The 25,266-nt window shown below is 40.9% G+C and overlaps 1 long non-coding RNA gene across 1 annotated transcript; it reads right to left on the bottom strand.

The window, feature by feature from the left end:
- Window positions 1-1,423: 1,423 nt before the first annotated feature.
- Window positions 1,424-21,102, bottom strand: LOC123478220 (uncharacterized). Its single transcript, XR_006653366.2, has 3 exons — window positions 21,037-21,102; window positions 11,397-11,770; window positions 1,424-1,640 (listed from the first exon to the last, which is right to left on the bottom strand). It is a non-coding gene; the product is annotated as an uncharacterized lncRNA (long non-coding RNA).
- Between the last annotated feature and the right edge of the window lie 4,164 nt (window positions 21,103-25,266).

Genomic DNA, 25,266 nt, shown 5'->3' with positions numbered 1-25,266 from the left:
TTGGCCTAGAAAGGGAAGAACTAAAATGACTAATCTCACTAAGTATTGCAATAAAAGTGCTGATGAAACCTTAACTACATACTTCACATGTTTAGTAGCCCTGTAATTACAGTTCTAGTTTTAAAAAAAAAAAGAGACAACTTTGGGGCACATTTAATTACTGTCTGCCTTTATCATTGCCTGCCTTCCCATAGGAGCATCCTACTCAGGCACTGACCCCCAATATTAGTCTTTTCTCAGCCCCGAAAAGGTACATGTGTTTTTGAACAAAACATCCATATTTAATGCCTTCTCTGTTATCCTAGAAGATACTTGGAGAAACAATCAGTAGCGGTTGATCAGAATTGGAGCTTGAATATCTTAGTCTTATGCCACCATCTATACTTCATTAAAGAGTCGAGCTGCATTTATTTTGATCCATTCCTGAATGAACAAGTTCATGGGTTGCATATCATTGAAACAGAAGCCTAGCAATGGAAATCTTGTTCAGGAAATTATTTTAGAAAATGTTAATTTTAAACCATATTTAGGGTTAACAAAGGTAAATAGGGGAAGATGTTTTTAAAAATCAAGTTGATTTCTCTATTATTCAATATATTTGAAAATTGTTCCTCAAAAGGTCCTTAGTGCTGTAGGTAATTTTGCAGGCATAGCTGCCTTTCCTAGCATGCTTTTGATCCCCACATTTCTTTCAAAGGCCTGCTGAGAGCCAGAGGTGGGGGCTTGTCCATGTCTGATTTCCTTTAGGACCCACCTGTGGGACACCAGGAAGTTGTGAGCAGTGTCTGTGCTGTTTCTGTAATTCTCAGACCCACCTTGAGCATCCTTGTCGGCATTTAGCACTGGGATGTTGGCCATTCTCCGAAGAGCCTCTAGAAGCTTGTAACCACGGGCCTGAAGGTAGCAGTAACATGGCTTCCTCCCGCTTTGTCAGATTATGTGGGAGTCTGAGTGCTGGGGATGGGTAAGTACAGGCTTGGAATACCAGGGCAGCAGGTTAGTGAGGACAAGTTTCCTTGGTGGAGCCTAGCCCTTGAAATAACTGATAAGCCCTCGAAGTCCTCACTCCCCATCGTGGCAAAAGCCTCTGCATTTTCCCTTTGGTCAGTAGAGGCAGTAGCTTGATTATGTGAACGTCTTCCAGTCTCATTTAGTTGTAATTACGTTTCAGTAAATAATGTGACCTGTGGGTGAAGTGGGTGGGATGAAGAGTAGCTCTCTTCAGCAACCAAATGGCTTTGGCCAAAAGAAACAGCATTTGGGGTTATGGATCTATGCCCTGAGGCTTCTGACAGAGATGGAAGTGTGTGGGGAAGTCCTGGGAAAGGGATCACCAGCAGATTGAAATAAAAATAATTAAAGTAACAACCACATAAAAATAGGTTCCATTTATTTGGCACCACTTAAGTATCAGACACTTTGCATACATTTATTGGGTATTTCACCCCAAGCCCTGAAAAGGAACTGTTGAAATATCTGTTGTACAGATGAAGGAACCAAAGTCAGAGCGATTCAGTAACTTGCCCAAGTCCATACAGAGGCTGATTGGAAGTCTGAAAATTCTGTTGCCATTTGCTGCATCTCCATGTTGAGACAGGTGGTGGTGGGTGCTGCTGAGGAGGACTGGTGGGAATTTCATCCTAAAAATAATACAGAGGGTGCAAACAATAAGAAAGGAAAGGGGTTTTACTGTGAGATCTAGATGGAGGGAAAGAAGGAAGACAAGTAACCAAGTCAGCTAGAAGAGAAGAGGAAGGTGAAGCCATGGTGGCCATGGCTTAAGGATTTGGGCATAATAGGTTCACGAAATGGAAAGTTCAGGTCATCTGGGTTGGCTGGATAGAGGGGACCAAAGATAAAGGGGGTTAGGGTACCCCTGATGGGAAAAAAAAGCTTGGCTGTTATCTTACATTACAACAACATTTTTGTGAAATAAGATTTTTTAATCAGCTTTCGCTTCTCTTTTCACTGCATAACTCCTTCTCCTAGAGCAGTACCTGACCAGTGGTTGGTGTTCTGTTCATTGTTGATGAAGGAATGGTGAAACATAAACGTATCAGCCTTCCACATATGTGTTCATCTGTTCTAATTGTTTATTCTGCACAAATATGACACTGTCTGGATTATTTTACTTTTGATATAAAAAGTCTTTATATCTGGTTGGGATAGTTCCCTGCCCCTTCTGCCCCAACACTGTATCTTGACTTCCTTTAAAACTTTTTGTCTGTCGTTGGGTTTTTGCTGGCCCACATACATATTAGAGTCAGTTTGTCAAAACCGTATTGGGATTTTGGTTTGGAATTTATGAATTCACTTGTGGAGAATTCACATCTTTACCATATTGGGTCTTCTCGTCTGTGTAGCAGGTAGTTCAGCACGTGAAAGAGCCTGGATGAGAACCCAGGTCTTCAGCCTTCCACGCCAGCTCTGCTTGCTGTTGCTGACCTTTGTGGACCTCATTACACTTGCACATATGGCAGGACTCCAGAACTCACTCTGTTTAGTGGCACAGTCACATCCTGAAGTGCTGGCTGATTGCCCCCCTTCACTTGTAATGTGCTCTGCATCTGTCTCAGGGGCCTGCTGTCATTCTGTGGTCAAATGCAGTTAGCCCTGTGTCTTCTCTGAATGTGGCCATGACCTTCGTCTGTGGGAAACTCTTTTCAGTCATCCTGGGAGGAGGCTTTTTGATTCATTTTTAAATTAATTACCTTGGGAATAAAAGTGAAAATGTAAAAGAAGCTGATGGCTTATAGCACCCAGGCTCCTTTGATTTCACTTTGCTAACATGTTTCTTATTAACCATGAGGGTTCATGAGACAATAACCAGAGTGCCTGAGCAATCCCTCGAAGGGTCACAGATCAACAAGCTGTGTGCTGTGTGCTGTGTGCTGCCTCTCTCCTACCCCATGGCAGCGACAGATGCTGCTAGCCAAACAAACACCACCTTCTTTTACAGTGAGCCTACAGACCGCATAATCCTTTCAACGTGGTACTCCAGGAAGGTCTGCTGATTGACTGACTGTGGTAAGGAGAGGAAATCTATTCACCATCCTTTTTCTAGTTTGATCTAGTAAGTTTAGGAGCACCTAACACTGGGAAGAGGCCAAAATCAGAGGGCTTCTGTTCCTTAGAACACTAGGGGAGCTGTGTCAGCCCCTTTGTCTAAAGGCAGGAAGTTTCGAGTGGAGGAGCCATCTGAATTTGTGATAGCAGAGGTTTGGTTTGGATGATGGGCTAGGTTCAAAGTATGTGTGGGTGCCCAGAGAGTGTAGATAGAAAGAGCTGGGCTTCCTAGCAAATGAAGTTGACCAGGAAACAGGCAGATGACCCAGCAGGTGGCTTGGGTACAGAATGCAATATATGAATAGAGCTCTTCTACAAGAATAGTAATAAACACTTCAGCCCCTTTGGGTTGGGATGTAGGATAGTTGTCATGTTAATTTCATATAATATACCTGCATGTGAGCAAAGTCATGCTTAGCACCGAAAGTGTAGGAATTACTTTGCTATTGTTGATCCAGATTGCCTGTTATCCTGCATTTCTGTGGATCCAGATTTGCTGCTGAGTAAGGCAGTGGCTGAGCACAGCTGGGCGCTGCTGGACTCAGACAAAGGTTCAATTCTTTGCTCTGCCACTTTCAAGGCATGTGACCTGGGGCAACACATATAACTTCTCTGAAGTTCAGTTTTTCCTCTGTACACTAGGGATAATAATAGAAGTTACCTATGCTTGAGGATTTTGCTTGAGGATTGAGCTAATGCATTTCGAGTACTTAACTTGGCATAGGAAGCACTCAACCCTGTACTTGTATTAAAACCTTTTCCTTCTGTTTGTCTAACACTCAGAGTCAGTGGGCTTAAATGCAAAAGAGTTTGGGGGTCTTCGGGAGAATGAATATTTTTGGTGTCTGAGGCTTGAGTCAATATTAGAATAACCTTATCTTTGGTGCTAGAGGCCATGTTTGACCCACAGATTATACCTACACAGTTTGAAGAATAAAATTTGGACCCTAAGTTATAATTTACCATTGGGTCTATCAAAATATCTTTTTCATTTTTAAAGTCATCATTTTAGAATCATGAATTTTGAGATCATTTCAGATATCAAATGTATATATAGGTTTAAAAAGCCCTTTTGCCTGAAATATTAACATTAAATCTTGCTGAAGGTATAGATGTCTACATGTTAGTTTTAAAGTTTTGGGCTGTTTACAAAATAAGCAAGATAAGAAGAATGCAGGGATTAAGGCTTTCTGAATGGTGTGATTAAAGAAATATATAGAAATGGGAATATTTTATACTTTTCGACTAAAGGCAGAAACCATTTCTAGTTGCTCTAGTAAGGGTATAGAAAATGTAGACTTCGACTTAGTTTTCTGGAGTAGCATTTTGGGTAATTGCTGGATAGAGGTGCAGCCCAACGTCAGTCACGAACATAGATGAAAAATTTTCAACTAAATACTAGCAAAGCAAATTCAACAATGTATAGCCATGGCTGGTGTGGCTCAGCGGATTGAGCATGGACCTGCGAACCAAAGGGTCACTGGTTTGATTCCCAGTCAGGGCACACGCCTGGGTTGCAGGCCAGGTCCCCAGTAGGGGGCACATGGGAGGTAACCACACACTGATGTTTCTTTGCCTCTCTTTCTCCTTCCCTTCCTCTCTCTCTAAAACTAACTAAATAAATAATCTTAAAAAGCCGTGTATAAAAGTAATTAAACATAAGAGCAAGGGGATTTATTCCAAATATGCAAGGCTTGTTCAACTTTTGAAAACTAATTAATGTAATCCATGACATTAACAAGCTGAAGAATAAAAATCATGACCATATCAATAGATGCAAAAAAGCATCTGACAAAATCCAACACGTGTTCATGATAAAACAAACAAAAAGCCTCTCAGCAAGCTTTGGAGGGGAAATTCCTCCGCTTGGTAAAGACTGTGTACACAAACCTGTAACTTATCATCCTCCCCAGCAGTGAGCCACCAGAAGCCATCTCACTGGATAGTTCAGGAGCGAGGCAAGACACCCCTTTTCACCAGTGCCTTTCCATGTCCTACTCTTAGTCCTTGCTAATGCAACAAGACAAAAAAATAATGAAAATTACCCTGATTGAGAAGGGTACATGAAACTGTCTTTGTTTGCAGATGACATGGCTGTCTATGCAGACAACCATACGACTAATAAGTGATGATAGCAAATTATAAGGATACAAGGTTAATTGACAAAACTCAATCTCTTTCTTATACTAGCAATGAACAAGTGGGACTTGAAATGAAAAACACAATACCATTTACACTAGCACCTGAAAGAATGAAATACTTAGGTATGAATCTAACAAAAATATGTAGATCTATGAGGAAAATGACAAACTTTGTTGGAAGAAATCAAAGAACTAAATAAATGGTGAGGTATTTCATATTAATATATAGGAAGACTCAATATTGTGAAGATGTTAGTTCTTTTCAACATGATTCAACAAGTTCTTAATCAAAATCCAGGCAAGTTATTGCATGGATATTGACAAACTGATTCCAAAATTTATATGGAGGCACAAAAGTCCCATAATAGCCAAAACAATATTGAAGGAAAAGCATAAAGCTGGAAGACTGACAGTACCTGACTTCAGGATTTAATATAAAACTATAGCAATCAAGACAGTGTAGTATTGGTAAAAATATAGACAAGTAGATCAATGTAAGAGAACAGAGAGCCCAGAAATAAACCCTTGTAACTATAGGCAATTGATCTTAGACAGAGGAGCAAAGGCAATGCAATGGAGCAATGGCACTCTTTTCAACAAATTTTGCTGGAACACCTGGATAGCCACATGCAAAAAAAAAAAAAAAAAAAAAAGAATCTAGACCTAGATCTCACCCTCTTCTCAAAAATTAACTCAAAATGGATCACATACCTAAATGTAAAACACAAAACTATAACATTTCTAGAAGAAAACAGGAAAAATCTAGATGGCCTTAGGCAAGGTAATGATTTTTAGCTATAACACCAAAGGCATAATCTATGCAGTCAAGTGCTCTACCACTGAGCTATACCCCACAAGGCATAACCTATGAAAGAAATTAAAATTAAAATTTCTGCTTTGGGAAAGACACTGTCAAGAGAATGAGAAGAAAAACCACAGACTGGGAAAAAATATTTGCAAAATACACAACTGATAAGGGACTAGTCTCCAATATATAGAAAGAACTCTTAAAATTCAACAATAAGAAGACAAACAACCTGATTAAAAAGTGGGCAGAAAACTTAAACAGGTACCTCATCAAAGAAGATATATAGATGGCAAATAAACATACAAGATGCTCAACATTGTATGCCGTTAGGGAATTGCCGATTAGAACAACAATGAGGTACCAGTACATGTTGATTAGAATGGCCTATTCAAAGTACTACCAGCACTAAATGCTGACAAGGATGTGGAGCAACAGGAACTCTCACTCATTGCTGGTGGGAATGCAGACTGGTACCTCCACTTTGGAAGACTATTTGGCAGTGTCTTACAAACTAATCATACTCTTACCATATAATCCAGCAATTGCACTCCTTGGTATTTACCCTCTAGATCCACCCATGCTGTTGCAAAAGGCAAGATTTTATTTTATTTTTTTTATGGTTGAGTAGTATTCCATTGTGCAAATGTACTACAATGTTTTTATCCACTCGTCTATTGATAGGCACTTGGGTTGCTTCCATATCTTGGCGATTGTAAATAGTGCTGCAATTAACTTATTTTGACTATGGAACTCTTTTTTCTTTTTTCTTTTCTTTTCTTTTCTTTTCCTTTCCTTTCTTTTCTTTTCCTTCCTTCCTTCCTTCCTTCCTTCCTTCCTTCCTTCCTTCCTTCCTTCCTTCCTTCCTTCCTTCCTTCCTTCCTTCCTTCCTTTCTTTCTTTTCTTTTCCCTCTCTCTCTCTCTCTCTTTTTCCTTTTTTTACAAAATCCCTCCATGTGATCCTGACCATTATCATTGTTGATATTGTTACTTAAATCAAATGTCCAATGTTTGATTTCTTTCAATTCATAATTATGTTCTTTAGGTAGAGAAGGTGGGGGGCCATACAAGCCATTTAATTTATTTGATTACAGAGTAAAGAAAAATTAACTATGCTTGATATGCCCTGCGTTATTTAGGAGAGAAATATTTTACTGTTTTGTTGGGGAGGGTGTAGAATAATTTTCTTGTTTTGTTTGTTTTGTTTTTGGATAAGGCTCAGGAGGTCACAGCTCCCAGCTGTTTTGCAGCAGCTGTGGCATTTTTTAAGCCTGGTCATCTTGTGGGAGTATCTCTGTTAGCATTTATCTGCTGGCTACTGTCAAATTCTACAGTCAAAGCCCTGAGATATGAAGATTTGTTGTCTAATTTTCAGGCAAATACAATTTTAATGAAAGCAATCATTCAGGGATTTTCTTTACCATATTTACTTTTTTATGTCTTGACTCCTTTTATAAAAGGAAGTGGGAAATATAATTTGGGAATCTAAAATAAGTCAAACTTTATCTGTTCATATTCTTAAACTGTACTATCTGAGCATATAAATGGTGGCATTTACAATAAAATTAATTGCTTGGAAATAATCGGCTCTTTTAAAACAATTTTTAAAGCCTCATACTCTACACAGTTTTTCCACAGTGGGGGCCTTCAGTATTATTGGAAAGACTGAGAGTAGAGATGTGGGTTCTAGTCCCAGCCCTGCCACTAAACAGCTCCAAGGTATTATGCTATTAGCACAATTAATAGCAACCTTTACTAAGGGCTTAGTATATGCCAGCTAGGATGCTCTAACAGGCTCTACTTGCATGAATTCTTTTCATCTTCACTACATTCCATCAGAGGGCTGGACTGAATAACTCATCTTCCCTTTTCCAGGCTTAAATGATCCCAGGAGATATGTCTCTGCTGCCAGACCTTTGTTCTACTCTGGGGGCAGGGGGTCAGGAAGCAAAGGAATTTCATCTTCACTAAAAGCAGTGGGTAGACAGTTCTTGGGAGGCTGAGATGGAATGCAGAACTATTTTCTATTCTAAGCCAATGTATAATCTAGTATAGCATGTATTATAATCAGATGTCTTAAATGGGTTTTTGGTAGCCCAAGCATCTGAAAACCAAATATAACATTGTTTTCTTTGCTCACAGCCTGTTTAAGTTGAGCAGGGGAGAAATGGCTTTTATTGATTTGCCCATCAATGTGGGGTCCTGTATAATTGACAATTTAGCCATTAACTCTATCAGTTAGGTGACCTTATGTGTCTCCGTCATAGTAACTCCACCACCTGATACTTATAAAGTGTCTTGGGTTTTAAATGTCTCTCTATACCTATGATCTTATTTGATTTTTGGTCCTTGATACTGTATCATATTGTTATAAGTCTGAAAGACACTGAACCTCTAGAATACTACTATTTTTACTGTCTTATTCTCAATTACGATTCAAAGACTTAAAACTTTCACTGCCCAGCCCTGGCCAGGTGGCTCAGTTGGTTGGAGCATCGTCCTTGTAGGTTTTTGATCCCTGGTCAAAGCACATACCTAGGTTATGAGTTTGATCCCCAGTTAGGGCACTTATAGGAGGCAACTCATCGATGTTTCTTTCTCTCTCTCTCTCTTTCTCACCCCACCCTTCTCTCTTTAAAATCAATTTAAAAAACTGTATACTCAGGTGAGGATTAAAAAAAAAATTCACTTCCTGATGGCCAGATGATTTCTAATTGGCTTCTCATAGGCTTCTCTGCTCTGGTAGCAGGCTTGGTTTGAGGGACCATTTTGGCATGGGGATGGTTTGGCAGGCAGAATCCTGTTTAACTGTTTTTAACACCAACACCCTGGTGTACAGAAATTGGAGAGTGTGTCACTTCCATATAGATTATGCCGTTTTGATGTATAGGCTTGGTAGAACTCACCATCCATTATTTATCTTCCTAAAAAAATCTTCCACAAAATACTCAGAGGGAACTTTCAGAATTCCTAGGAAACCAAGCGGGATGTTTATGGCACTCTTATTCTACGCTCACCATCGTTACTGTTTACCTTTTAACTTGTTATTTGCTGAGAGACAATTGGGAAAGAGATTTCTTTTCTGCTAAGTTCTTATTAGGGTTTTAATAATTATATTTCCACTTCCCCCACTAGGAAAAAACTTCATGTTTAATAGTTCACCAAATAAGAAAGATCGAATTAATTAGTATTTAAATCAAACTGCTGAGCTTAAACCTTTTAGTATGTAGAGCCTGCCTTATTTTTTGAATGTGGAGCCTTATTTAAAAAGCTGAAATATTCATTTTTTTTTTCAAGCAGCTTCAGTAATTTGGTAGTACTACAAGAATGGCTGGGCCATTCAGTTTGAGACAGACTGACTTCCTAGGGCCCCAGATCATACAGCCAATAGTTTACAGAGATTTTGGTGCCAATAACAATCACGAACAGGCACCTTCTCCACAAAATGCCACAGTGGGGTTGCAGGAACTGTGAGAGAACCTCTGACCAGGCTCAACACCCACAATTAGATATTTATTACTTTGGGTCAAGATTTTGTCACCTAGAAAATTATAAACCCCCCCTGTGAGAGTTGACGTGGTCAGCCTTATGATTTATCAAAATCTTTAATGAGAGTACATTTCAATATGCTGAGACAAAATAGGCAGCTAGGGTTGAAGAGAAGGTCAACAGTGGCAGCAAAGTGGGCACAGTGGGAAGGGAAGGCTGAGAAAAGGCAGCTGGTGGTGGGAAGTGTGGAAGAAGGCAAAAGATAAATTTCACCTATTTTGTTCATTTATTTATGCAACAACTATTTACTGAGAATCTAGTTTGTTGATTGAGAAATCACTGTGTTAAGGGCTGGGGAAGAAATAATTATGCCCTCTTCGAGTTCAGGCATGGGGTGAGAGGGAGCCAAGCCAACGGGCAGTGAATGGCAGCACAGTGCACAAAGCGTCATTAGATAGGGCAGGCAGGGAGGATGGTGCATTTGCAGAGGAAGGATGGGGGGAGGAGTGACAGGGAGCCTTCTCAAAGAGACTATTTGAATTTGGTCTTAAAAGACAAGTAAAGGGGATCCAAGATGGTGGCAGAGTAGGTGGAAGTTACACTCAGATCCTCCCAAAGTCCAAACTGTAATTACAACTAAAATATGGAAAAATTAACCACAACAACCAACTGAAGACTATTGAACAGAAGTCCTATAACCAATTGATTTACAGAAGAAGCCACAACAAGACTTGTAGGAAGGGCAAAAACACGAAAAGGGCTGGCCCTACTCCCACAGGTGGCGGCTGAGAATAATGAGGGATATCTCAGTTGCAAAGGTTCTCCTTGAGGAGCAAGGGCCCTCATTCCCATGCTGGACTACCCAACCTGGAGCACCGCAGCTAGGAAGAGGTGCCCATATAACATCTGTCTGTGAAAGTCAGTAGGGATTCTGTCCACTGGGGAGACACAGAGTCTACTAGAAACCCCGGTGCCCTCTTAGAGAGACAGTACATGACATCTCATTTGCACCTACTCATCGAAGGCAGCAACGAATGGAGGGCAGCTCAGAGTGGAATAGAATCATGTGAGGAGAGACTAGGTCGTGTGGCTCTGGGGAGAGAGCTGAAAGGACAGACACCAGGGTCCCTGTGCTGAGTCCCTCTCCCACACCACAGATGATACCTTTTGGGGGTTGAATACTCTCTTCCATACAGCATCAGCCTGGGAAAAGCAATAGCCCCACCCTCCCAATTCCCTGTTACCCACCTTGCAGAGCTGCACGGGCCCCAGGGTGTAAGAGTTCCTGCAGACTCATGGTGTCAGAGACTGAGTTGTATGGCTCTGGGGAGGAGGCCATTCCCCCCACCTTTCTGTGAGCCTGACTGGTGCAGCCCCCTCATGGGAGATCTACCAGCTCCACCCTCCCAACTCCTGGTGGCCCTACCCTGCCAATCTGGGGCTCTCCAGGAGATTGGGGCACAACCTAGGACAGACTGAATTGTGTGGCTTTACAATGGGATCATTTTCCCCTCACATAACTAACTGGTGCTGAGCCTTACCTTCTCATGGCCAAATCTTGGTCTGTTTGGGCCTGATAAACTCTGCTGGTCTCCCTCTAATGACTTCCTGATATCCAGCCCCACCACAAATGTCTCTGGGCACCTGACAGGGGGCAGCTAGCCTTGGTGAACCCTGGGACTTTAGCTGAGTGGACTCAGACTCAGCACTGGCACGAAGTTTGAATGTGTATCATCTGGTCAATACCACCCACCCTGACCTGGTGACTCACTGAGAACCTACCTCATGCAATTCAGCTATCACCAGAGCCTCTTTCAGTGACTGAGCCTAACAAGCAGTCAGTAGGCAGAGACAGATGGAGGCAGATCTCAGTGTGCCCTGGACCTTTTGCTCACCTGGCCTTGGGCTCAGTGGTGGTGGAAGCCAGCCTTGGACTTCAGCTTGGCCCTTCCCATGCACATACAGGCCCAGCAGAGGCAGCCACAAACTGTGGATCACTTTGACCTCCAAACAGGTTGCCCAGGGCCAGTCCCAGGCAGTGTCTGACATTGACCTGTACTGGAGTCCATCCTAGAGGGCTCAGCATCAACACACCCAGTGACAGCATCAGAAAACTTCAGAGCAGGATCCAATAGTTCCAAAAGCAGCACATCCAGGAAAGTACTCAGCAGGCACCAGATCCTGCCGAGGCAAATTCTACTTCACGTGGTCAGCACTTGCATAGCAGCTAGTATGCTGTGGTCAGGGTTGATCTTCACAGTCAGCCAGCCTGAAGGAGACAAGCACATAGCAATGAAGACTCAGCTACAACAGGAGGGCTCACATACACTACGCAGGATGAAAAGACAACCCACTGAGTGGCAGAACATAGTTGCCAATGATATATATGATAATGGGTTAATATCCAAAATTTATAAAGAATTCATATAACTCAACACCAACAAAGTTTTACAATTCAATTAAAAAATGGGCAAAGGACCTCAATAGACACTTTTCCAAAGAGGACATACTGATGGCCAATAGACATATGAAAGATGCTCAATACCATTCATTATCAGAGAAATGCAAATTAAAACTATAATGAAATATCACCTCACACCTGTCAGATTGGATATTATCAGTAAATCAAACAACTGTCGCTAAGGATGTGGAGAAAAGGGAACACTTGTGCAATGTTAGTGGGAATGCAGGCTGGTGCAGACACTATGGAAAACTGTATGGAGTTTCATCAAAAAACTAAAAATGGAACTGCCTTCTGACCCAGCAATTCCATTTCTGGGTATATATTTGAAGAAGCCCAAAGCACTGATTCGAAAGAATATATTCTCCCCTATGTTCATTGCAGCATTATTTACAATAGCCAAGCTATGGAAGCAACTCAAGTGCTCATCAATAGATAAGTGGATAAAAAAGCTGGGTACAGGTATACAATGGAATATTACTCAACCATTAAAAATAAATTTTACCATTTGCCTCAACATGGATGGACCTAGAGGATATTATGCTAAGTGAAATAAATCGGTCAGAGAAAGACGAATTGTATATGCTTTCACTTACATGTGGTGTCTAAAGAACAATATAGACAAACAAACAAAACACAGACTCACAGAGAGTAGACTGATGGTTGTCAGAGGGGCAGTTGGTTGGGGGAGGGGGTGACAAAGGTGAAGTGATTGAGAAGTACAGATTGGTAGTTACAAAGTAGTCACAGGAATGAAGAGCACAGTGTAGGAAATACACTCAGTAACGTGCCAGGGGGGTCCTGGAAATATCAGGGTAAGCACTTTGTAAAGTATATGATTGCCCAACCACTATACTGTACACCTGAAACTAATACAAAATAATACTGAATGTAAACTGTAATTGAAAAAAAAATAAACAAAAAAATCCCCTGAACAAACACAAATAAAACTCATCCCCTATATCATAAAAAGAGAGAGAGAGAGAGAGAGAGAGAGAGAGAGAGACAAATAGAAATGTTTGCCTGTAGGCCTACAGTAATGCCCTTTATCCATGGTCTCCCCTCCCTTGGTTTCAGATATCCTTGGTTAACTGAGGTCTGAAAATATTGCATGGTAAATTCCAAAACTAAACAATTCATAAGTTTTCAATTGTGTGCCATTCTGAATAGTGTGATGAAATCTCGCGATGTGAGTCATTTCTTCCTCCGGCGTCTCCGTGCTGTGGTTGCTCCCCACCTGTTAGTCACCTAGTAGCCATCTTGTTTATCACTTTTTCTACCAAGGTATCACAGTAACCTTTATTTCCAAGTAAGTAACTCTTATTTTACTTAATTTCCCCAAAGCACAAGCATAGTGATGCTGAAGATTTGGTATGCCAAAGTCAAGCCACAAAGTGCTTTTTTTAAGTGAAAAGGTGGAAGTTTTCAATTTTGTATGGAAAGTAAACAAATCATATGCTGAAGTTGCTGAGGTCTACAGTAAGAACAGATCTTCTATTTGTGAAATTGCCTAATTTATTTATTAGACTTTAAAACTTCTTTAAAATTTACTGATGAGAGAGGGAGGGAGGGAGGGAGAAAGGGAGAGAGAGAAAGAAACATTGATTTGTTGTTTCACTTATTTATGCCTTCATCAGTTGCTTCTTGTATGTGCTCTGACTGGTGGTTGAACCTACAACTTTGGCGAATTGGGATGATGCTCTAACCAACTGAGGTACCTGGCCAGGGTTTATATATTAGACTTTATCATAGATATGTATGTATGGGAAAAAACATAGTCTCTATAGGGTTTGGTACTGTCCTCCGTTTCAGGCATCCACTCTAGGTCCTGAGGGGGATGACTCATAGAGAGAGGAGTGGCCACTGCCACTAGGAGTGGAGGGGTAGCCTTGGGTGTAGGGCACAGAGGCGAGGAAGTGCTTCTGTAGGGGGCTGAGATGAGACATTCGGGGAGGCTGGAAACCGTGAGGTGCATGGTGGTAGCTGAGGATGCAGGTGGAAGTGAGGCTGAAGCATTGTGGCAGACCTTCATCCTCCTGGAGCTTGAATTTGATTCTGTAAGTGATAGGGGGGTTCTGACCATGCAGGGAGCCCAGACAGATTTGCATTATTGAGTAAAGGGTCTGGCAACCTTGAGGTGGGTGGACTGGTGGCAGGAGATGCATAGAGACAGAGGACAAGGGGAGCAGTGCACAGTTTTGACCATATCAAATGCTTCTGGCATGTTCTATAGCTCAAGGGTACCCTAAAAGGGAAGTAGGACTTCAGAAAACCTGTGTCACTGTAGCCTGTAAATATACGCAAACCTGAGGTAGGTATATGTTTGTGTCTGAGTTTGGGGTTTGTTTTTTAAGTTGCATGAGACAAAGCCTCACAAAACTAACAAGATCTATTAGCATAGAGAAATGTGGTAACTTATTCGTTTATTTAGGAGTTTTTTTAAAATTTATTTTTCAATCACAGTTGGCATATTCTATTAGTTTCAGATGTGTAACATAGTGATCCGACATTTATATACCTTACAAAGTGGTCACCCCAACAAGTCCAGTGCCCATCTGAGGGAAATGTAATGATTAAAGCTTGGATGAATTATATAGGTTTATGCACATGTTATTATTTATGTATTTCTATCAAACTTTTTCATGTTGTTATTAACCCATTCGAATAGTTCATCAAGACAAGAACTAACAATAAAGTGCAATTTTGTTAACCCCAACTCAAAAGTAAATGTAATCCTAAGACTAAGACTTAATTTTGGTGTTTTTAAAGAACACTTTCAGATGTGCCAAATGAAAGGTAAAACTTTGGTCGTGATATAAAATGTGCTTTCTAGATCAGTTTCACAAAATGATACGATGCCCCAGTCCAAAAGACACACTCTGCTTTGAGGTCCCCCTGTCCTGGGAAGGAAGACAACTCCTGTGCAAGCCCGGAGCTCTTTCCATCATTTCCTCATTTCCAAACATTCCTCGTTTGGAGTGTTTCTGTGGCTCAGAGGCAGTGCTCCTGTCAAGGGTTGCAGGCAGATCATGGGAAAATAAACATTAAAAGGGAACAACCTTGCAAAAATGAAGGGAGGAGGGCAAGCCAGATCCTCTGACTTTGATTGCGAGATAAAGTCACAACAGGTGCTGGGACTTAAATCAAAATTGTAAATAGAATGGAAGTTCTAATGTGAATAACAGAGTGACTGGAACTAAGAACCAAGACAAGGTTATGGAGGACTATGTGATCTCAGATGGCATCTTTCACATGGCCTTTTCTCAGTCCCCAGTTCTAACACTTTCCTCTCCTACTTTGTTCACACTTCATTTCGGGCAGTGATGCACTCTCCTTTGCACTATAGTTTTGAATTATTTTTAGCCTGACTAGTCCATTGAGTCTACGCATGTGTTTATTTATCCCTTCTCTTGTCTGAGACAGAACTTAAGTTGGAGCTACGTCGTAAACCCCGTCAGGACAGGGGAGGTGTGTTACTCATACTGGTTTCCCGAGGGTCCAGGACTTAATATGCAGTAGGTATCCTGTAGAGAATGGCCAAAGGGAACTTGACTTCTGATAGGTTTGATTTTCTGCTCTGTTGCTCACAGTGTATAACCCACAGCAAGGAGTTTAGCCCCACTAAATCTCAGGTATCTCACTGGGGTTTTCTATTAAATGAAATAATGTACTGTGTTAAAATTACTGCACCTAACACATAGTATGAGTTCATCATTTCTATTATTATTATAACTGTCCATTGTTTCAAGATTACAATAATCAGTAAAAACAATTTCATTTCATTATATTATACCAATAAGATTATATTATTTTTACCAAATCAGACCAAAATACTCTACCTGACAGAATTAACAACATACTAGTTTTAGTGAATGCTCGAGAAAGTACAAAGTCATGGTTACATTACCAGAGAAGTGATGAAAGAGGAAATGATTTGTAGATAACTTGACAAGTTTGCTGGCATCACAGGGTCCCAACGTAGACTTCTAGCGTTGAAAACAACACTGCCTATATGTATTTGTCAGAGGACTTTCACATTTTACAAAGTCTCAGTATTTGATGGCTGACAAGGTCTGAGTTCTCTAGGGAATATCTGTAACGTAGTTGGCAGACAGGCAATTCCCTCGATGGCCAGAAAGAAGAGCATTGTGTTTCGGCTTCAAGTTCCCAGTGCAACTTTAGATGATAGAATCTACTGTTTTCTTATCAGTTCAACCCTTCCTCAGAAAGTAAGAGCCACAGAGTGATTAAAAATGTGGACTCTGGGATGATTTTGGGTCTCCGCGGGATATTACCAGGCTCTGGGAGTGAAAGCTTATATTCAGTTTTTAATTTGGCTCACACAACCTTGTGAGGTAGATAGATATATATTACTGTTCCCTCTAGAAACTGAAGCTCAAAGAGGTGAAGTGATTCTTGTAAGACCACGCAGCTCAGGTATGGGAAAGCTGGGATTTGAACCCAGGCTAGTCTCTCTCCTAAAGCTAGCTTATAATCACTGTACCGCCCTTCCTTCTGTACTACCTGGGTGTGTCAATCACCATGTTGTTGACATTAGACAAGCTGTATTAAATCTCCCACAGCTCTGGGTTTCTTATGTGTAAGACTTAGATAATACCTTACAGGGTTTTTGTGAGAATAAATTTGGATGACATTTGCACATGGATGTTTATATCCACCAGTGGGTAGCTATTGAGGTATGAGTGGGAATTTTGAAGAGGGAGATCGTAGGTGGTCAAATCCTGCTTACACTTTGCTGTGGCACCAAGGGTCACAAAACCACAGGGAGCTGTGTGGTGATAGAGAACAAATATGTATCTAGCTCCTAACCCTATGCTTAGCACGGGCAGATTGGGTCCTCAGTAAATGTTTCCTGAATAATCGATTCAACATCTATGTTTGTTGCTTGCAATGCAGGATGCAGCAAGGTACACAACTCCTCGCCTCAAGAAACTCATTTCTGAAGAGAAGGAGACAGACAAGTATAAGCATACCTTGGAGATATTGTGGGTTCGATTCTAAGACTTCTACAATAAAGCAAATATTGCAAAAAAGTGAGTCACACAGACCTTTTGATTTCCCAGTGCATATGAAAGTTACGTTCACAGTACACTGTAGTCTATTAACTGTGCAGTAGTGTTATGTTTAGAAAAACAATGTACATCCCTAAATTTAAAAATACTTATTGTTAAAAAATGATAACCAACATCGGAGCCTGTTGGAAAAAATGGCACCAATAGACTTACTCTAGACAGGGGGGGGCTACAAACCTTCAATTTGTAAAAAATGCAACATCTGTGAAATGCAATAAAGTGAAGCACAATAAAACAAGGTATGCTTGTAAACAGAAAGCAAAATAGTGTATGTGAATGAAGGGTCAGAAAGACTTCTTGGTAAAGAACTTTGGGCACTGAGTCTTGCAGGATACACGGGACTCCATCATGTGCAGAAAGGAGTAAGAGGTGTGTGTTGGGAACAGTCTGATCAAAGGCACTTGTAAAAAGTACAGGTTGTTCCAGGAGGAAGGAGTGCATAGCGAGAGGTGAGGGATTGGTGAGATGCGGCCCTGGTTCCAAGGCTGTGCTGAGGAGTTGGGACTGCATTCTGAAGGGGGTGCTGGAGCCCCTGGCAGACCTGCGTCAAGGGAGTGCCATGAGCACGTTTCTGTTTTCGAGCCTCCTGTTGGGAAACGTGCAGAATGTTGAAAATAGAAAGAGGGTGGATATATAAGTAGAGTTAAAAGGTTATAATGGTAGAAAAGAAAAGAATGGTAGAAAAGGTGTTTAGCCAATACAACAAAGATGGGAAGGAGGAAATGGATTTCAACTGTATTTAGGAAATAGAATTAATTGGACATAAGATCAGGTTGGCCTCAGAGAAAATAGGGGAGGAATGCTATCTAAGGTAGCTGCCCCGTACAAGTAACTAGATATATGATGGTTCCATTAATAATATTAGCTACTACTTACTGAGTGCTTATTATGTATCTGGCATAGTGCTTTGCATGCATTATTCCATTTCATCCCCATGTCAGTCTGCAAAGTAGTTATTATCTTCATATTATGGAGGAAGACGTTGAAGCTCAGAGCAATTAGGAAGCTTGCCCAATATCTCATATGGAGTAAGTGGTAGAGCTGGAATTTCAACCCCAGTATCTGAATCTCAAGCCCATGCATCAGTCTCTGTAGCATGCTAAGACTCTTGCTGTGCTGAGGGACCACAGGAAAAGAAGGTTTGGAAAGGAAAGGGAGGAGAAGATGATGATCACATGGTATAAGTGTTCCCACAAATATCCAACCTGTCAAGTTCTATGCTGAGTTTTGCTTGCATAGAAGCAGCTTTGCTCTCATCTGGGGATGTAGGTGGGTGGGGAATGGAAAAAGGAGCCAGGAAGGGACTCTGTACAAGCTTCCTGCTAATATCACAGTGCTCTCTCCTGCTTTCTCTAGAATAGTGGATGATCAAGAAGAGATTAAGAAGCAGGAGTCTTTAGCAATGTTTCCAGTTCTAGTGAGAGGGCCAACAGAAAGGGGCCCAGCCTCTGAAGCTACAAGCAAGGAAGCCCAGGGCTCCAGGGATATAGACACAGCCCCCATCTCAAGGTTTAGGACTGTACCCCCACAAGCTCCTTTAAACACTGAACTCACAGCAAGTACACACGATCCAACAGTGACCATACATAATGTATTGGTGGAACTAATACAAATGAAATACAAGTGAGGAGCTGCTAGTTAGTTCTGGCAATTGGCATCTGAGTCAGTTCAAGAGTATGTGTGTGTGAGTCCTTGGGTAAGGCAGGCATGATTTCAGAGGCTCCAAACATACCATTCCTCTGTCCCTCACCTTTCAAAATGCAGCTCTTTATTCTAGAAAAGGGTCCACTTAAAGCCTCTTTAGTCATTTCTCCTGGAAGAAGAATCAGTCTCTTGAGCCCTGCCTTGTGAACACATTTGGAGGATAGAGCAGGAGAGAACTCCGTGCATGTCAGCAGGGGGAGGAAGGAAGCCTGACTTGGAAATGCAGAAAAATACAAACTATCTGATTAGGGTTAACCATTGCACTATTTTCTTAGTGAGACAACATTGGTTAATAACATAAGTTTCAGGTGCGCAACAGAATTCAGTGTCTGTCCATACACCGACAGTCTAGTTTCTCTCTGTCACCACACGTTTGACCCCCTTTACTCGTTTTGTGCCCTTACCCCCTTTCTCCTCCAGCAATCACGTCTATTGTCTGTATCTGTGACTTGTGTTGTGTTTGTTTTTTATATTCCACACATGAATGAAGTTATGTGGGTTTTGTCCTTTTCTGTCTGATTCATTTCACTTAGCATACTACCCTCAAAGTTTATTCATGTTGTTGCAGATGGAAATATTTCATCTTTTTGTGACTGAGTTGCTTTCCATTGTGTAAATCTGTACCACATCTTCTTCATTCATTCATCGGTCTATGTTAGAATGGCTATTTCCAAAAAGACAAGAAATAACAAGTGTCGGAGAGGATGTGGAGGAACGGGAACCCTCCTCATGCACTGTTGGTGGGATTGTGAATTGGTGCAGCCACTAGGAAATACAGTACGAAGTTTCCTCAAAAAAAATAGAACTACCATGTAATCCGGCTATTCCACTGCTGGGTACTTATACAAAGACTATGCAAACACTAATTTGACATGGTACATGCACCCTATGTTCGTTGCAACATTATTTACAATAGTAAGGTATAGAAACAAACATGATGCCATTTTTTATGCAGTTTAGTAAAGGTTGCTCAGTAAATTATGGGCTAATAGAAATTCATTTCATGAATTTACCATTCTTTTCCATAACTTAGGCCAACCAGAGAAAAAGCAAAAAAAAAACAAACCCCAACAACAACCGTATCTGGAGTCACGAATTCTCATTGTCCTTCTGTGGCTGACACTTGGCACACTTACTCTTTGGGAAGGGGGATTTGTGTATATACCGCTGAGCCTCCAACATCTCTGAAGATATACTGTGGTTAAATGGACATATTAGTACTTTTGCTCTTTCACCCTTTGCAAGTATTTGTGTGTTTGGAAGGGTGTTAGGTAAGATGGGGAGTCGAGAATTGGTGGGCATGGCCCAGCAATATGGATCAATTTACTTTTTAATAACCATGATGTACCTGGAAGTAAAAATCACTTGGAGCAGAGAAATCTTATTGTTATGCGTGCTGTGATTACTGTCTGGGCCCTGAAATGACAAGAATGCGTGCTAAATCCCTCTGGCTACTGATTTTCCTATTCCTTGCCCCAGGCACCCCAGCAGAGGTCTCATTCCATTTCCTTGCAAAAGTGACAGGGTTTCTGCTTCAAGAATGACTGAGGGGTTCTCCCACCTTGTTTTACTAACACCTTCCCTCACCCACATACTCACAGCAAGTCACCCCCTCCCTCAATCTGAAGAAATAGGCAAAGAGTCTGAATCTTTTGTTGGTATTTCCTGGAGCTGGGACGCAGGGAATGAGCCAATCAGCTTATCAACATCAGGCCAAAATTGTTCCTCTCCCCCAATCCTTTTTAATTGGGGAAAATGTTTATTTTAAAATCTAGGAAATATGATTCAAATTATAGATCCAACAACATCTATCAAAAGAATCATCAAAAATCAGTATTTTTGCTCAAAGTTTACAGAGAATATAATTCCTCTTCTTGTTATTTTTCTTTAATCTAATTTAAAGAAATTAGTAATTAAGGATAAAACAACTATGACCACAACATCAGTATTAAAGGTTAAGCAACCTTCCACTGCCCTTGTTTATTTTGTTATCATCAGTTCAGCTTTCCATTTCTTCAAAGGCCTGCAGAAATGGCTGGCAATTTTCAATCATCAAATCAAAGCCCTTTGTTGGAATAGTTTCTTTGGTGTAATGCAAGTGATATGCTGTGAGTAATTTGATCAGTTCAGCCATTTCCATAGTTAGAACAAGAGCAGGCCTTCCTAAGTGTGTACTCATACCGTGGTCTGAACTCACACAAAAGAAAATGCACAAAGCCCTTATGTGGTGTGGTCCTAAAATAGCAGCTACTTAAAAAAGTAAATAAATTTACTTACATCTAGCAGTTTGTCCACCGCCCCAGCTGGACATAGTTAGAGATCTGCTCTTCGTTGGCTTATCTGTTGGTGACTAATGAAAAGCAAGTCAGAACATTTCACTTGAAATACATTATTTCTCTGTTTAATGGGTGTGTCGTAGATCTCCCTTTGAGACTGTCTCAAAACTTCCCTGGATTTCTCAAGGGCAGGGGAAAAGCAACATTTAAATAACACTGAGTATTCCTTATTCATGTCATGTACCTACCTATAGAACTTTATGTATGATCACCTTGGTGTGATGGGATCACTGAAATTGTAGACACCCCAGACCTCATTTTAAAGAAGGGGAAACGTTCAGCGGGTGCGTTTATCTGAGGCTCTTTGGTGGGGCTTCTTGGTCAGATGCAATGCTCAGAAGCTCAGGGAAGACAGGGAGCTCACACCACTTGAAATGTCTTTCTCATTCCCCTGTCTTCTGGTGCCTGCCCTGCCCCCTGTCCTCTCATCTGTTACAGAATAACAGAAGGAGTTCATCCACTGGGTGCTAGCAGAGCCAAACGCTAGACACCAAGAGTTTCAGTGGAGAAATATTGGCTATTTGATTATGAATGGTGCCTTCCAGGAGATTGAGAAGCTAATGCTTAAAAGCCCAAACAAGACACCTCAGGTTAGGGGTTCAGGGCCGTGCTGGGAGCTGATTGGACAGAGATGAGGTAAGGGTAATGAATCATTTCTTCATGACCTGAGGACAGTTCTGAGGTCTTTTCCCGGCTCCTCCTGTCTGGTTTCATGGGAAGGTAGCAGGGGGTCAGTTCACCTTAGGGCTCAGGAACTGAAGCATATCTTAGGTCAAGATGTTGTCTTTAGCTTGCCGGAGGTCCGGATCATGGGTCTAGTAGTCAGGTGTGAGCCACTGTTTCCTGCTGCCTCGGGGGTTGCTGATTATCTGGAGGAAAGGCTAGGTGGCTGTGGGTGTATACATACATATATATAGAGAGAGATGATTACTAGAGCTAGGACTTGAAACTAAATTTAATCGAAGTCATTAAGGACTCAGTTTCGCAACCATCAGAGCTTGAATTTCCTCCAACCATGCCATTGTGTTACTCCTTAGTTTCTAACTTACAAAGTGTATACATCTCAGCTTACCCTTCCCGACAACTGTCCCCATGCCACAGACGCCTTATTTTACTGGTACGTACTTTGAGTCTGCTAAATTAACGGTCACTGTTCTGGCAACGCCTTATCCTCTTGGCCAACATGAGACCCTCTTGTCTTCTGAAATAGCAATGAAACACCCGGTATCCGGGTGGTCTTCCCTGGTGGTTTTACCTGACTCTGACCACCCTTCTCAGAGCGTAATCACGTGGGCATTTGAGAAGTATGTATCTAATTTTGCAACACTATAAAGGGAGTGTTTTGAGAAACAAATTTTTCTCAATTTGTTTCTCAAATTGAGAAAATTTTAAGAAAATTTTACTCTTACTACCCTAACACAACCTTTCAAACTTCATGTTTCCTTCTAATTGTTTCTTACCTGAGTATAAACTTTTACATGGCTACAATATATACAACTCGTATTATTTTCTCATTCAAAATTATTTTGTAACCATTGTTCCATGTCACTGTACTACCTTCATTTTTAACAATAGTACTTAACAGTAGTACTTTTATGGGCAGTGAGTGATTGTGCAGAGAAATAGTAAGATGCGTAACCAATCTAAGTGTAAACTTTGAGACAGTCATAGAAACCCTTCTGAGCCTCAGTTTTTTCATCTGTGAAATGGGGATGAATGTGTGTAAAGCACATTGTACAGTGCCTGACATCTGACAAACACTGACTGTGATTTATGACCCAGTGTAAGCCACACAAGCTTGCATTTGTGATTGCTTGTTTCAAAATTTTTGTGGCTGTTTTCATGAGCAGTTCCCAGACAGTGGTTAAGCTCTTCTAGAGTAAAGATGCAACTTTTAAATCTTCTGTTAAAAGACAGATGTCTGCCTCAACGGACTCTCAATCATACAGTTCAGTGGCTGACTGCATTTCACTCTAGATAATTTTGCTCTTCAGATTGAAACTTAGTCACTAGGTTTTGATGTTCTAAGGCCCCTAAGCTTAGTTACAAGTCAAAAAGGAAGTTTTGGCTAGATACCTTTATTTCCTACATCATTTCTATCCCCCCGTAGCTGAGAAAGCTAAGTTCAACTAGTCCTTCATGGTCTCACATCAGTACCTTAACTCTAAAGTCTAGGCCGTCTCCAGCCAGCAGCTTAGCCTTCATCTGAAAGTGGTGTCTACTGCTGGGTGTATCTCGCTCAGAACATTCTATTGCCCATAATTTATTATTTATAATTTATGGTCTATAATTTATTTATGGACCAAAGAGAGGAACGAATACAATGAAAGGTGGTCTGCAGCTCTGACCTGTGTGAATGCACTCATTTAATGCAATAATGGGATGGAGGAGCAGAGAGATGGCCCCTCCTTTTTTTCCTCATTTACATATGGGCTCTTTGACAGACAATCACCAAGTGTTTAGTTTGACCCCCACCCCCTGAGAAAAATACATCTGCTTAAAGCCAACATTTTTATGACAGATTTAGGAGATTCAAGTTAGAGTTTTACATTAAGGAATGACTGAGTACCCCCATGTTCTGGTATATTTGTTTTCTTGCATTATTGTTACTTTAGAGTTAATCCTTCCCCCCATTTACAAAATGAGGAATAATCACTGCACACCAAGTATTTCATGGGCCCAGTAGATACGTGCTGAGAAGAAAAGTGCTTTTAAAAATTTTAGTGTTACTTTTGTTCCAGCTGTTTACATATCTTAACAACTATATTCCATGTTCTCAATCTTCTGTCTAGTGGTAAAACTCTTGTTCTCTAACACAGCCTGGTGGCAGTTGCCCCAAAGATTCCTGTTTTGTCTTATAAGTAATATCACACTTATCATGGTTAGTCACATTTGTAGCACTTCTTATGTCAGAACGGGCTTCTGATACTTTAAATGCAAGAAGTAGTTTTTGTGCTAATTCTCAGGTCAAATGAGGAGGCTCATTTCTGATGATTTCTTACTCTTCATTCCCAGAAGAATCGTTCTGCTTTCAAAAAAATAGTCAAAAGGCATCCTATGCACCAACTTGCCTGAACATGCCTCCTTTGCTTCGTTCCTTTTCTTCCTGTGCTATTGAAATCTTCGGGCATGGCTAAAGCCTGGGAAGCAGCATGATTTGAGATGAAAAGGTTGTAGTCATCACTACGCCTTCTGTAGATGCATTTCTAGCCTCAAAATTATGTGGAGAGAGAATGTGGTCAATTCAGGTCTGGCTTTTCCACCTTACTTTAGAGTCTAAAGTTTAGACTCATGGCACCATTTCACATTGGGTTGTATCGAATTTCAGGAGAAACATTTCCTTCGGGGTAGAACTTCTATCAAATTTATGTAAAGCTTACTCTGTAATAATAATGGGAGAAGATACTTTGCAAAAGCACAAGGAACTGAGCCTCTTGCCTTTAAAAAGTAATGAGGAAATCACCTCTTTTTCTTTTATTCCAGTAGATCGCATTTCTCATCGAAAAGAATTGAGTTTTGTTATCCTTTGTTTTAGTGTGACTCCCATAAAGAGTTACCAAGTGGAATTTATTCTTTGGACACGCGAAAGATAAAGTCACTAGAAGAACGTGTGAGGAGGCAGAGATAGTTTTGGAGCATGCTGTCTAAATCTTTAAACAGAAGCAGTTTTCAGCATGCTTCGGCAGATCTGCTGCGTGAACAAGAGGCAGGGCACCAAGGTGATAAGAGCGCAGACTGGGTGTGAATTTTAGCTCAACTTACTGGCTTTATGACAGCAGGTGAGTTATTTGATTCCTCTGTGTCTCAGTTTCCTCATGTGTAGCATGGGGCTAATATCACTACCACCACGAATATCTACCCCAGAGGGTTACTGTAATTATTAAATGAGTTGATATTTATAAAGTGCTTAGAATAGTATCTTGGCACACAGTAAATGTGATATGGTAGCTGCTACTATCACCAGAGATGTAGGATCTTAATATTATAAAGACTGAAAGATGGCTTTTCTGTAAACATGCCCCGTGTCCTTCCAGGGAAGGTCTCAGGTTTTGACTTCCCATCTTATTGTTTTATTTTTTTAAATTAATTAATTTATTTTTATTCAGTTACAATTGTCTGCATTTTCTCCCCTTCCCTCCACCCCAACCCAGCCAGTCCCACCTCCCTCCCC

The sequence above is a fragment of the Desmodus rotundus genome, chromosome 3, assembly GCF_022682495.2.
Source record: "Desmodus rotundus isolate HL8 chromosome 3, HLdesRot8A.1, whole genome shotgun sequence".
NCBI classification, from domain to species: domain Eukaryota; kingdom Metazoa; phylum Chordata; class Mammalia; order Chiroptera; family Phyllostomidae; genus Desmodus; species Desmodus rotundus.
The sequence above is the reverse complement of the archived record's forward strand: the minus strand, read 5'-3'. Positions and strand labels throughout refer to the sequence as shown.